The following is a 15373-nucleotide window of genomic DNA, read 5'->3' as shown; positions in this document are numbered from 1 at the left end:
TTCATTCATTTTGTGAGCTGCTTTTCCTCACGAGGGTCACGGGGGTGCTGGAGCCAATTCCAGCTAACTATGGGCAGTAGGCAGGGTACACCCTGAATCTGTTGCCAGCCAATCACAGGGCACAAGGAGACGAACAACCATTCACGCACACACTCATACGCATGCAAACTTTACACATGAAGGCCGAAGCCTGGGATTGAACCCTTGAGCTCAACTGTGAGGCGGATGTGCTAACCACTCTGCGACCGTGCCACCAAAAACATGAAAATTTGACAAAATGTGGAGTAGAAATTACACGTTTTCAAATGTGAGTTGAGAAAAACTTATACTTAACCCTTTCAGGGACAGGTGTCACTACCGTGGACTTAATAGTTGACACCCTAATAGAGCAAGTGACTATTTTTGGTCATTAAAAATATGTACATATGATCACTTAATTTTTAAAAAATTATTAACCCTTTCTTGCCAAATGTATCACATTTGATACACTTAGAATTTCATGATTTTGAGACTAATTTAGAATTTTGAAATATCTTTCCTCAAAAAAAAAATGGATGCAAGTCAACTCATGCATCTGGTTCCATGAGGGAAAAAAACAGGATTTAGCATGGATTATAGATATTAGAGCGCTTATTACACATATTATTATTATTATTATTTTTTTTTTTTTACAAATCTGTAAAAAAGGTTTCATTAAGACCTTATTTTTCAAATTTTGTGATTCTCTGACAACTGCATCATATTGCAGGCATTAAAGGGTTAATAATTATTGTATTTTTTACATTATTTTTTATAATAATACAGTACACAAAAACAATAGTACAATTTTACTTAGAGTTGTCCGATAATATCGGGTAGCCGATAATAGCATTTCAAAATGATATTGGATAATATCGACATCGGTTTTGGGCCAATATGCATGTTGCCTTAAAAGTGAATGTAGAAACCTTCTGCCTTTGTACTAGGGCTGGTCACAGCTTAGCAGTTATACTTATTGATCATTAGATGTCTCCAAACTAAGATGCTTGGGATTTGTTATCGGTATCGGATTTTTGGAGTTGGACAATATTGGGATATCGGTTAAAAATTCATTACTGGACAACTCTAAATTTAATAACATCTAAATCAAATTTATATTTAAAAAACAGAATTACACACTGGTCATGGCCCCAAGTGACACTCTAGAGTTAATTTGTGTTCATAGTATTTAACTCATTGCCTACCTTTGAAACAATAGATGTCCATTTTATTTAAACCGGGAAAACTAGCTGTGATTGCTTGTTTCATTGCCTGTGGCTGTGAGGGGCGAACGTCTCTACCAGTTAAAATGGATTGGACATCTAGCGCCGTCAATGGCAGTCAATGAGGTAAATGAGTGCAATGTGAAGGTGAAAAAACATAAAATTCGTGCATAAAAGGGTTAAAAACATACGTTGAGGGCGATCGACGTCCAATCCATTTTGACTGGCAATCATTCCAGTCGAAATTGATTGGACGCAAGGGCGTAGGTTTGCATAGGGACGGTAGGGACAGAACACTACCAACTTTTCAGGATGCTGAAATTGTCCCCACCAACTTTTAAGCAACCATGCATTATGTCAAGTTCAAAAATAGATCCTTAGGTAGACATTGTAAAATTACCCAAAAATAAGGAGAGAAGACACTCAGTTTTCTTGGCCAAGGAGAGCAATGTGACTCATGAGTCACCAAAATTGATCTAAAGGACAAAAAACCTCCTTGGTATTTTATTTAGGGGTTTTCCCTGAACAAGATTGAGGCCGCCCTAAGGGGAAGGGTAAAGCAAGCTGGCGACACCCATGTGGTTTTCGATTGGATATGTGTGTGCATGTAGGTGGAATTAAGTGATACACGTGTGTGGAGCAAGAGCTTATGTAAACAATCAAAACAATCATATAAACAGTCAAAATAATATATAAACAGTCAAAATAATGCAGACACTTTTAGTTATGCAACGTTAAACAATCAGCACAATAATCCAAACACTTCCAGTTATGCACCGCTGTAGCCCTGGAAGATGTCCTCGGATGGAAGATTGTCCTCGAAGGGCTAGGCGAAAGTCCAAACCCCAGGTGCTGAGGATGCCTTGAAGGTCTAGTTACGCAACGACGCGGCCATGAAGCAAAGCAGTTGTCACCCCGACCCTCTTTTACTCTTTGTAACACTTAAGCATTATACTACAATCTGGTATAGCAAGCAATAATCATTTACTGGTTATATACGTAAGAAAAATATGGCAATATGTATTATTTATGGTATATATGAGCACAAGCAAATATTCAATCAACCAACCAAGCAAACATTTAATCAATCAAACCCCGATAATTATCTCAACACATTATATCATGGCTTCAGTTATATTAGTCATTTAGATTGTCTTACCATATGTTGTAAGTATAGAATCGACCCGACCATTATTAAGTAAATTACAGTACTTTCATTATGTTCAGACTTATATTGACCCCTTTTTACATGCTGAATGTGCCAATCCATTGTTTCCCCTCAAACGCACGTTTGATTGGCTGATGACTTGACCACCCCCCCAAACACACACGCATTCACAGCCCGACAGAAATACAACATGCCGCCTCGTCCGCTCCCTTCAAAGACAAGGGATATGAGGTTTTTTTTCCCGCCAGCAGAAACCACTGTAAGTCATGTAAAAAGACGTCAATGTTGTGGAGGTGGGGAACACACCACTAATTTTGCTACTATGAGTCGGGTCGGACCTGCATGAGAGTTAGCATAACATGAATCTGTGTGAATTTCTTGAACTCGAGGAGGAAGCTACATTGAGAGAAATATCCACCTGTAATTTTTCTCATGTTAACGTTAAACTGTAAGAAATGTAGTGAACTAAGGATTACCTTCTTACAGATAGTTAATTGCTGATTAACAAGTTTGTATTTCTTGTGTATGTAAATGAAATTTGTGTTCAAAAATTTGCTAATAAACCCATACATGTATTCTGGAAGTTTTCAAAATGTTTCTTTAGTAGTTTTTGAAAACAAAGGTTTGACTTGAACGGTGTATCACCTGAACCAATACACGTGAATGTTAGTATAGATCAGTACAGATTTATTTTCCATTGATCAGTTAGCCTATCAATTAATTAGGTTCATATTGGTGAGAATTGTAGCCGTGATCCCCTTTGACACTGTCTGTTTGGTCTTATAAATCTCCCGTCCCCAGCAAAAAGTGTACATGCAAGTTATGCTCCTATATCGTCCCTACCAATGTTGAGACCAAACCTACACCCTTGAATTTGGACGTCTATCGCCGTCAATTTCAGCCAGCGAGTTAAAGCGCGGCTTGTAGAGCGTGTTTTCTTGTGTCCCTTAAGGCTGTTTTTCGACTCTCGGCCTGTAGTGGGCGCTAGTAACCAACACACGCGCGCAACAGTGTAACAGGAGATGCGCGGGCACGAGCGGTTGCCTGCTGCCACCTTCACGGCAAGCACGACATCCTGCGTCTGTCCGTCCACCCGGGCTCGGGGCCCGCTCCAGATTCAGCAGCCGACCACCCACCGTCACGCGGGTCAGCTCTCTGTCGTTTTCTATGTTTGAAGCGGCCCACATCATGCTGGACTAGTCGCGTCCGGATCCACCGGCTCGCCTTACGCAGACCGACAGACGGAACACACCCTTCCCCGGGGTGGCTGTTGATGGCATGGCCGGGCTTCGGTGCTGCGGTGCCCCTCTCTGCAGTCGCGGGGACGCCGCAGGGATGGACCGTCGCAACGTTGGAGCTGATGATGGTGAGTAGTCCTGTTTGTCTGTCGCACCACCTGCTGTCAAATGACGGATGCTGCGCGGCCATTCGTGAGAAAGAATGAATCGAGGTCGCTCTCGGTCGGAGGTCGATCCGAGTCACCCGGATGGCCGCATCGCGGTCGATGGGGATTGTCGAGAGTGCAAGCGAGGTGCAACGTGAGGCACGAATACGGGGGCTTTTTAACACTCAGGGTTCCCAGCAGTCATTGAAGGCAGCGCAAACAATCATATTTACAGACTGGACGACCAGGTCGATATTAGCAAGCAAACAACAAACCAGCAGCAGCAAAATTTACTGTAAATGTACGGATACAGACAAAAAAGATAAACTACTGTATGCATTTATTTATTTAAAGTAATAAGCAAGTGGCAGTGTCAACATAACTGGAACCTCATTGAACTAAGAACCAAAACACCTGTGGCCTAAAAATTGCCCTTCCGGCATTTATTCAATAGGCTATCTACCTTGTCGAAACATAACTGCATCATAATACGCCAGTAAGTTCCCCAAAATTCATCAAATTCATAAATAAAACAATAAAAAAGATTAAATATTCATAAATTAAGCAATAAAACCATGTTAAAACATAAATGACAACTGCAGTAAATTGACGCAGAAATGCGCCTTACATTCAGGTGCACCCACCAACTTTTAAGCAACCCTATTTGCATAAAATAATGAGTTCAGTTATATACGAAATGTAGATTGTCTTCCCACATGTTGTAAGGATAGAATTGACCCTATCATTATTAAGTGAATTATTTTCATCATGTTCAGACTTACATTAACCCTTTTTCATTCTTTTTCCATTTTTTCCCCCTCTAACGCACTTTTTTTTGGCTGATGACTTGCATTTATTTAAAATGTATTTATTTATTTTCCACATTATTTATTTAGAAATTAAGGGTGTCGCATATTTTTGCACACGAGTCCAAGTCACCTAATTTTGAGAAGCTGCCGATACCAAGTCCCGATCCCACATTGAAATTTTTTTGTTGTTTTGTTTGAAAAAAAGTTCCAAACATGTTACAGTACTGTACTGTTTACAGTACTACCTCTCCTGCTTTTTCCAGGAGTGTTGTGGAGTATAAAACATATTTTTGTTTCTTTTGGCAATGGCATAGTAACTCTGGATTACATTGTTTAGACCCTAAGAAATTTAAAAAAATTAAAAGAAATTTCAAAATTAAAAATCCAATCCTTTTCACCCGATCCGATCCTCTGAAAAATGGCCCGATCGGCCCAATTTCCGATCACGTGATCACGTGACATTTTTTCCCAATAATCATAAATTAATCATAATGGAGGTAAAAGGTTTTTTTTGCTCAGTTTGGCTGTGCTTGTGGACGAAAGCAATAGTGTTTTACCTGACAGAAGGCTCCATTTTTATTTATTTTGGTTATACCCTGACTAAGAAGTTTTTTCAGTTACCGGTACATTTCATTTATTCATTTAGAAAGACATTGTTGAGTGCTCTTAAGACAAGTTTATTTTTTTGCATTCCTGGTTAGGTAAGAGATTATTAACCAGTTTGTATTTATTATGTACTATATTTTTCGGACTATAAGTCGCAATTTTTTTCATAGTTTGGCTGGGGGTGCGACTTATACTCTGGAGCGACTTATGTGTGAAATTAATGACACATTATTATATTATTTCACATGTTATTTTGGTGTTTTGGAGTCATACTGATGGTTTGATAAACGTGTTAGCATGTTCTTTATGCTCTAGTGATCTGAATAACTCTTAATAGCTATGTTACGTTAACATACCGGCCATGTTCGCATTTCATTGTTCATACATCATTTAACATTATCATACTGTACACTTATTCAGCATGTTGTTCTCTATTGTATTTTTATTTTAAATTGCCTTTCAAGGTGACATACCTGTTCTATGTGTTGGTTTTTATCAAGTAAGTTTCCCCCAAAAATGCAACTTATACTCCGGTGCGACTTACAGTGCCTTGCAAAAGTATTCGGCCCCCTTGAATCTTGCAACCTTTCGCCACATTTCAGGCTTCAAACATAAAGATATGAAATTGAATTTTTTTGTCAAGAATCAACAACAAGTGGGACACAATCGTGAAGTGGAACAACATTTATTGGATAATTTAAACTTTTTTAACAAATAAAAAACTGAAAAGTGGGGCGTGCAATATTATTCGGCCCCTTTCAGTGCAACAAATTCACTGCAGAAGTTCAGTGAGGATCTCTGAATGATCCAATGTTGTCCTAAATGACCGATGATGATAAATAGAATCCACCTGTGTGTAATCAAGTCTCCGTATAAATGCACCTGCTCTGTGATAGTCTCAGGGTTCTGTTTAAAGTGCAGAGAGCATTATGAAAACCAAGGAACACACCAGGCAGGGCCGAGATACTGTTGTGAAGAAGTTTAAAGCCGGATTTGGATACAAAAAGATTTCCCAAGCTTTAAACATCTCAAGGAGCACTGTGCAAGCCATCATATTGAAATTGAAGGAGCATCAGACTACTGCAAATCTACCAAGACCCGGCCGTCCTTCCAAACTTTCTTCTCAAACAAGGAGAAAACTGATCAGAAATGCAGCCAAGAGGCCCTTGATCACTCTGGATGAACTGCAGAGATCTCCAGCTGAGGTGGGAGAGTCTGTCCATAGGACAACAATCAGTCGTACACTGCACAAATCTGGCCTTTATGGAAAAGTGGCAAGAAGAAAGCCATTTCTCAAAGATATCCATAAAAAGTCTCGTTTAAAGTTTGCCACAAGCCACCTGGGAGACACACCAAACATGTGGAAGAAGGTGCTCTGGTCAAATGAAACCAAAATTGAACTTTTTGGCCACAATGCAAAACGATATGTTTGGCGTAAAAGCAACACAGCTCATCACCCTGAACACACCATCCCCACTGTCAAACATGGTGGTGGCAGCATCATGGTTTGGGCCTGCTTTTCTTCAGCAGGGACAGGGAAGATGGTTAAAATTGACGGGAGGATGGGTGCAGCCAAATACAGGAACATTCTGGAAGAAAACCTGTTGGTATCTGCACAAGACCTGAGACTGGGACGGAGATTTATCTTCCAACAGGACAATGATCCAAAACATAAAGCCAAATCTACAATGGAATGGTTCAAAAATAAACGTATCCAGGTGTTAGAATGGCCAAGTCAAAGTCCAGACCCGAATCCAATCGAGAATCTGTGGAAAGAGCTGAAGACTGCTGTTCACAAACACTCTCCATCCAACCTCACTGAGCTCGAGCTGTTTTGCAAGGAAGAATGGGCAAGAATGTCAGTCTCTCGATGTGCAAAACTGGTAGAAACATACCCCAAGCGACTTGCAGCTGTAATTGGAGCAAAAGGTGGCGCTACAAAGTATTAACGCAAGGGGGCCGAATAATATTGCACGCCCCACTTTTCAGTTTTTTATTTGTTAAAAAAGTTTAAATTATCCAATAAATTTTGTTCCACTTCACGATTGTGTCCCACTTGTTGTTGATTCTTGACAAAAAATTAAAATTTTATATCCTTATGTTTGAAGCCTGAAATGTGGCGAAAGGTTGCAAGGTTCAAGGGGGCCGAATACTTTTGCAAGGCACTGTATATGTTTTTTTTTTTTGCCTCTTCATTGTGCATTTTTGGGCTGGTGCGACTTATACGGAGGTGCGACTTATAGTCCGAAAAATACGGTATGTAAATATAATTGAAATAATGTTCAAATTTTGCCATTTAAATGTGCTAATAAAATCCAGACATTTATTCTGGAAGTTTTCAAAATGATTCTTTAGTACTTGTTGAAAACAAAAGTTTGACTCAAACGGTGTATCACCTGAACAATACACGTGAGAGTTAGTATAAGTCAATACAGATTTATTTTGCATTGATCATTTAGCCTATCGATTAATTAGGTTCATACTCGTGACAGATGTAGTTCTGACCCCCGTTCAATAATGTGTTTGATCTTATTAATGTCCCGTCCCCTTTAACAAGTGTACATGCAGGTTATGCTGTTATATCGTCCCGACCAATGTTGAGACCAAACCTACTCCCTTGGTATGATGAATCAATGAAACGGGAAGTACCGTCTTGCTTGCAAGGCTAGTGATTAATCAGCCCTGAGAGCTCGGAGGATGCGATGAGATTTCATTCTCAGTCGTCCATGTATAATGGGGGAATAGCAATTTTAGTTAGTGTCCTCTCCAAAAAGAATAAGAAGAACAAGAACAACGTACGAGAGAATTTGAGGCCTCACTCTGAGCGGTTTAATAAGTACAGGTTAAACTGAATCATAGACTTCCTAATACTTGACAGGACACGGGAAACTGGTAATCTATAGGAGGCCTATTTTCAAAAACTTCAAATTCAAATATTTTCAAAACCAAAGCTGCTACCAACCTAAAACCAAAACAGGCACCTACCATAGCCATATATGGGTCTCCATGAGCAGCGGCATCAAAAAATTCAAAGTCGTTCCCTCATAAAATCCTGATTAATTATTTTTTATATTAGCATTACAAAACCTAAAATGGCTATAAAATTCTCAGATTTTACGCTAGATGCACAAAAATCACCAAGTGCAGAAATAATTACCTATATTTTCAGGATCAATAGCAATATTTAACATATCAAATAATTTTTTGACCAAAATAGCAACTTAATTTTTTTGTTTTCATTTACTGCAAGTTTTCAACAGCTAATAAATCACTCAATTTAACATCAGAAATGTAATGCTTGAGGAAAACATGCAGAATCAATTAAAAAAAATATGTAAATAGATTATTAATAAATTCTATATACAATCACAACTTATTATAGAATAGAATAGCCCTTTATTATCATGATACAGTTATACAATGAAATTGTGAAGCATCCTTTTACAGTGCAGGATAAGTTAAAATCTCAAAAGTGACGTGCAAGTATGAAATCTAAATAAACATAAATATAAACTGCGTATGAGGTAGTCCTATAATCCAGGCAGTGCAAATAATCGATGTGGTGTTACCAGGATGTGAGCCTCGTCTTTCAACAATCACATAGCCTTTTTCTATGCCTTGCATTTTCTGGTCACCTCGACTTGTACAAGTCCCTGTTCCTTGCCATTTCCTTTCTGCCCTCCTTGACTCTGCTCCTTTTCCTGCCGGCCCACCACTCCAAGGCCTTGTTCTTCCTCGCTTCTGAAGTCACATCCTTGGAGAAGTTCGCACCAAAATCGTTGAAGAGGGACCGCCAGGAACTCCAGCAAGTGCTCTAGTGCTTTCTGCACATCAGGAAGTCCCACAGCAACATTCCGAAGGACGCCATGTGGGCCATGGGGAGAGATGGCCGCTTGAGGACTGCCTGGCCCGTCTCCAGGTCTCCCTTGTCCTCTGGAACATCTCCAGGATGTCGGCCCTGTGTGTCCCTGTGTTCCTCCTTGTCCGTGCGACCGTGTTGGGGTTGACGACCGCAATGATGAGCCTGACGTTCTGCTTCTTGATCGAAGAGCGCGCCAGCACCTTCTGGGTCAACTTGTAGCCAGCCTTGACAGACTTGTAGTCCTCCCACCTTGCCAGCACCTTCCGGCTCGAGAACCGGGCCGTCCTCATCCTCTCAGGCTCCTAAAAAACATGTTTGTTTTAGAAAGATTGGTGTTTTGATGAATCATTTTTATAAAGTAAATAATGCTGGCCACTTACTCCAGCCACAGGACACCTGGGCAGCACCATACAGCCGTTGTTGTGGAAGCTGCTGTAGATGTTCTTCCAAAGGTGCACGGGGTCAAAGTAGACGAAGATCTGCTTGTAGCCGTCGGCGTAGCGGTTGGTGTAGGACCATGGTTTTTCACTGAAAGTTATTAGATTGAAATATTACATAAAATAAAATACGTTAAAGCTGATTGTTTTTTTTAATATGGACGCAGAAATGTCTAAAAGAAAATCTAGAGATACAAAATCCAACATGGCCGCCATAGCAAAACAATGACCTTTCTCCGTTGAAAATTATTGTGACTAAATGCTTAAATCCCTGAATTTTTTTATATATATGGACGTAAAACATTTTCGATTCCCACGTTAAAAGCAAAAGAAACCGTGCAGGTAGCATTTCTTTTACGTAAATATAGCGAATGTGCTGCTCGTCTCTAAGTTCACTGTGGCGCCGCCTTACCACAAGTCCACAACAAAAAGCTTTTTACGTTGAAATTGTTGCGAATAAATGCTTAAATCCCTATCTTTATAGATATGGACGTAAAACAGTCTCGATTCTTGGTTAAAAGCAACAACAACAACAACAAAAACGGGCACTTTGAATTTACTTTACGTAAATATGTCGAAGAATGATACTAGTCTGTTAGCTCTTTGTTATGATAAGGGTGCTGCCACAATGGCTTTTTCCGTTGAAAATTCTTGTGAATAAATGCTTAAATAATTCTTTATAAATATGGACGTAAAATGGGCAGTTGGCAGTTGGCAGATATATTACGTAAATATTGCGACATATGGAGCGGCTAATTTCTCCAATTGATTTTTCTCACAATGTTTCCAAATTCATGCATGGTACAAAAAAATTAATAATTACCTTGAATCCTCGAACAAATCACTCCTGAGACAATCCTTCTAGTTAGTATGCATGAATGAGCTCAAACGTGCCTGTCAGGCCGACCAACACCGCGGGCTGGATTTGGACCCCTGGCGGGCCGTACGTTTGTCAGCGGTCCAGATTTCATACTTTTTGAATGTGAATCCGGCATTGTGCTTAAGAGCATGTGTGAGAGTTTCACTCCGACCGATATCTAATAAAGGAAGCTGAGTCACACAGCCCCCTACGGGCAGGCGGGATGCAGAGAATGACGAAAGTTACCACTCAAGTAACTTGATGTCTATGACTGAATATTGTGAATCCCTAAATATACATTATAAGGCGGAAAACACTCAGGTGACTTGAAGTTCCGCTCAGGGACCCCGATTTGGCCACATTTCAAAATTGTCCTCTATGCATGTGTGATACATCATTGGAAAGCTTAAAATCTCAATTTTCTGGGGGAAAAATTTTGAACAAGAGGGCATTTTAAAAAAAAGAATTTTTTTTAAATCCCTAAACCCTAACTCGAGGTGAGAGCATAACTAAAGACACCATGATTTCAACGAGATTATGTATGTAACGAGTTTGTTTCGATCCAAAACTGTGTAGCATGTCTCACTGACAAGACACAGCTGTGAATGGTCACAGCCGGACCTTTTGGGGATTTTATGGGTGAAACACGGTAATATAACAAGGGTCGCAATGCAGAAATCGCAGACATCAAGGAGTGGTCGAGATTTTCTTTTTCAAATATGTAACCTTTTAAACATTTTTTTTCCATTTTTCTTTGTTTGGATCGATTATTTATCTTCTAAAATATCGGGGAAAATGCGACAGTAACAAAAAAAAAAAAAAAACAATTAAGCGATAGTTGTCAGGTAGATATCAGTGACCTATTTACAGACACTACTTTTTTCATTGTGACGCAATTTGTTTAAAAGTTTAAAATATGCGCGTGAATGATTTTCTAAAGTTTTTTTTAAAACAAAATATGAGATAACAAGTATGATAATTATAATAATGATAAACATTTCGAATGATAAATATAATTCTTTTTATGGCTGGGTTGAAACAAAAGCGATTGCGCAGTGTCTGTAAACGGGGATTTCCAGGGTGAACTGGACAAATGAAAAATAGTTCGGGGGCTTGATGCGCCATGAAACTGCTATGGCAGCATATGGAGATATTGTTCTATCAAACACAACAGTTCTTTTGGCTTAAAGTACAGCAGTTTATTTTAAAAAGGGGTGCAAGAGCAGAAACTGCTTTTTCAGCCTTGTCTGTGTTTTCCGCCGTAGGGGAGAGTGGGGGGAGTTGTGCCAGTTTTTACTTAAAGTAACTTTAAAGCAGTACTTCTCAAATAGTGGGACGCGCCCCCCTGGGGGGGGCGCAGAGCAATGCCAGGGGGGGCGCATGTGATCTCGGGGAACATTTTTTATTTTTATTTTTTTTTGCCGTACTGGAATAAAGGGTACTTGCACATCCACTCAGTAGGTGGCAGTGGCGCTGTCATTTTCAGAGTGCGCGCAGTATTTTTGAACTAAGGAAGAGCACTCAGCACACACAGACAACAGACATGAAGAGCAGTGTGCCACCGCCGTTTTCGAAAGCCGTTTTCCGACCGGACTCACTCACGCAGCGACCCACTGTCTTGTCCGGTTCTCACGTCGCCGCCCGAGAAGTGCCATTTTCGGCTTGGGATCGTCACGACGACCGCCCTCACCTACGGTTCTACCTCGGCCGCCGTGAATGCGCTTTTTTCTTGCCGTTTGCCTTTTAGCTTTGACTTTTAATACAGTGGGTGATGATGAAAGACTACTGTTTACTGTGTCTAAAAATAATTATAGCAGACAGCCAGAAGCCAAATCAATTAAGACGCCACTTAAAGACATTAGACCCCAATCTCATTGTTAAGCCGCTTGATTTTTTCAGTGAAAACGTGCCGAATATTGCCAACAATCGTCCTGCTTTGTCAGTGTTACATCAGTAAACCAATGAGCATTGTTAGCATGTTCATTGCAAAATAACTCCACACCATTGCAAAGGAGGTAAATACTGTGAGCAGCAAAAATAAAAACTGTCCTGTCCAAGGACACTTTTTTTTTTTCTTTTATTCAGTTTTTGTTTTTTTTTTGGCATATTGAGTGAATGTTTCTAACCAATTTTAATTTGTTATTATTTACTGATTTTATTACATTTTATTGTTCTGTATCAAATGGTCAAAAATGTACCTTGAGTGTATTTTTTAGTTTGGATGCGAATTTTTTTTTTTTTTTTTTTAAATTCAGGCAAATTGATGCACGTCAAGTCTTCTCTGTTACAAACAAAACAATGTTAATAAAGTTATACTTTATTATAAGTTGATCTATGTTACTTTTTTTCTTTATTAGAAAAAAAGGACACAATATTAGGCAGATGCGTATTTATAATAGTAATTTTATAGACAAATGATACTATTTACAGTGGCGGCAGAGAGTTTGGGGGGGCGTGAAACATTTACGTCTTCTTTGGGGGGGCGTGACAGAAAATAATTGAGAAGCACTGCTTTAAAGTGAGGTCATGATAGTAATCTATCCAACTACAATATGAACATATATTTCAGAATGTGGTGCATCTTTGGGAACAATCAGTTTGGATCTGAACTATAGTATTTAAGAAATATAGCTTTCTTAAAAAAAGTGGTCTTTTGGCACAACTTGCCCCCAGTGCAGGGTAAGTTGTGCCTTTGGAGAGAATGCATTGGGGTAAATTGTGCCATTGATTATTGAAGTGAAACAGTATATTTTATTTCTGCTAGAAAAATAAAATTCAAAATTATTCATTTGAGGTTTATTTAAAGGGTTTTTGCAACATTAAAGGCCAATTTTCTACAAGCCCATTGCGCCAAATAAGCACATCAAAGGTCAATTTTCAATAAGACCTGGGCCTTCTTCCTGTTGCTTTTGGCAAGGGAGGTATGGCTTCTGGAGTTGCTTTTGGCAAGGGAGGTATGGCTTCTGGAGATACATAACCTAAATGGGCAGAAGAACCAGTTTTGTCACTTGAAGATTTGGTTCCGGAGAAGTGGGTGGGTCCCCTGGGTCTGGACCTGTTTCAAGAGCTGTGGGTTGGCTCCTCATATGATAGTCCAGGCAGGTCAGCAGCAGTACTAGTGGAGGGCTTCTCTAGGTTTGACCTGTCTGTTCGCATTGATGGGGCATAATCTTTATCTGAGAAGATATCCCTGTTGAATGGGAATATGCCCCTCACTCTGAAACTTGATGTAATGTTTCTGGGTCCTCATTGTTGACTTGAATGCTTCGTTTACGAGTCCTGGGATCTTGTAAATGTTTACGGTTTTACCAGGATTAGTGCGCATCCATCCATTCAATGCCCTGTTGTAGTAGGTTTTTAGTGAGTAATAGACTATTTTGTAAGTGCCACTGGCACAACTTAACCCAGGCCCTGTGGCACAAATCACCCCAACCCCACCTTTTTGGAAAAATTGCATCATCCATCAATTTTGAGCTAACATCGTGCTAGCTGCAAGGATTCATAGAGTAGCTTACCAAAGTACTAAAACGTGTGAAATGTTTTCAAACTTAACATAACTGTTCAGACACAGAAATAAAAAAAACGTGATCATAGAAATTTTACTTTGAAAGGCAAATAACAGTTTTCTTAACTTAAATGTGCTTACCTCTCATGCAATAAGGCTCTCTTCTTTTCAGGATGAGTGAAATGAGTGAGTCTTCAAAAATGTGTGGTCTCATGACCAATTTTTTCAATGGTTGCCTAGAATCAGGGGGTGGCACAACTTCCCCACTGGCACAAATCACCCCACTCTCCCCTATACATAAATGAAAAAACTGTAAAATTGAAAACTAAATCCTTTGATTGATGCCAGCTGGACAGCCCTGTACGCCGACAATAAAAACCCTTTGGCTTTGAATTTTTTATATTCTTTGATGCAACAGACAGACACACACATAGGTTCTAGTGAATTATCGTGTTGGATGAATGTAGATAAGCTCAACTTCTACTTTTGGCAAAACACAATGAAGCAAATCTTTCCAATTCAGCTCAATAGAGTAGGTACTCTATCTGAAATCTTAAAATATTCTTGAACACTTGGCCTATTTTTGAAAAGTAATACAGAGTAACAGTGTAGTTATGTAGGTAGTAACTACTCAAACGGACTTTGCCATTGACCTAAAAACAAAGAAATGTTGTTGTTTCGCCAAATGTGGAAGTCCTATTTGTAATGTTTACCATGATAAACTAGATAATTATTTCAGCTTTTCTGATACCAGTTCATTGGAAATTAATTTTGTGGTAGAAACAAAGGAGTAAATTGTTGGGCTGCTGACATTTTCATTGAAGAATCCTTTGGACCGTGGAAGCATGCCCTGTGTCAAGTTTGACAAGCTATGGGTTGTGTGCAAGTGGCTGCCGTATCAGAGATGTCAGACGGCTTCATGCAAGCCCTGCGGCTCAGTGAGAGTTAGCGAGGAAAAAAACGCAACACGTCAGTTTAGATCCACAGTCATGTGTTGTTGTCACTTTCTTCTCCGCCTGAGCTCCTTGCAACACCTCCATTCGGCTTTTGTTTGTTTAGTTCCTCCGTAGAACGGTTGCCGTCGTCCGTAGCAACAAGCATCATTGACATTCCTCGGCTCACTCTGGACGGAGGCGTCTCGGTTCTTTTGGCTCGGGCTGAGAGGCCATGGAAAAAGAGGAGGCTTTGACGGAGGAGGTTGGAGTGTCGATTGTGATGCGTAGCAGCACATGAAGGTGGGTGGCCTAAAGACCACCTGCGGTTCACAGATTGGTGGTGGAGATGTGTTAGAATTTATGTTTCTTTATGTGCTTTGCAATTAGTTCCACTCAGAGATTTGGCCAAATTTCAAAATTGTCCTATATGCATGTGTGGGACATCATTGGAAAGCTTAAAATCTCTATTTTCTGAGCGAACAAAAATTTTGAACAGGAGGGAATTTTTTGACACCTCAAAAGTAGGTCAAATCAGGCTACTGAAAAATAGACATTTTTGAGACCTTT

At 39.8% G+C, this 15373-nt stretch overlaps 1 protein-coding gene across 4 annotated transcripts in view; it reads left to right on the top strand.

Moving 5' to 3' along the window:
* Window positions 1–3409: 3409 nt before the first annotated feature.
* Window positions 3410–15373, top strand: part of tmem198b (transmembrane protein 198b) — a 28999-nt gene continuing 17035 nt past the window's right edge. Inside the window, exons 1-2 of one of the 4 annotated variants that reach the window (XM_057859304.1) lie at window positions 3793–4289; window positions 14931–15106. The gene's annotated coding sequence lies outside the window, so the exon portion shown is untranslated. The other 3 variants (XM_057859294.1, XM_057859289.1, XM_057859312.1) reach the window with 3 other exon arrangements.

This window comes from Corythoichthys intestinalis, chromosome 2 (assembly GCF_030265065.1).
Source record: "Corythoichthys intestinalis isolate RoL2023-P3 chromosome 2, ASM3026506v1, whole genome shotgun sequence".
Taxonomy (NCBI): Eukaryota; Metazoa; Chordata; class Actinopteri; order Syngnathiformes; family Syngnathidae; genus Corythoichthys; species Corythoichthys intestinalis.
The sequence above is the reverse complement of the archived record's forward strand: the minus strand, read 5'-3'. Positions and strand labels throughout refer to the sequence as shown.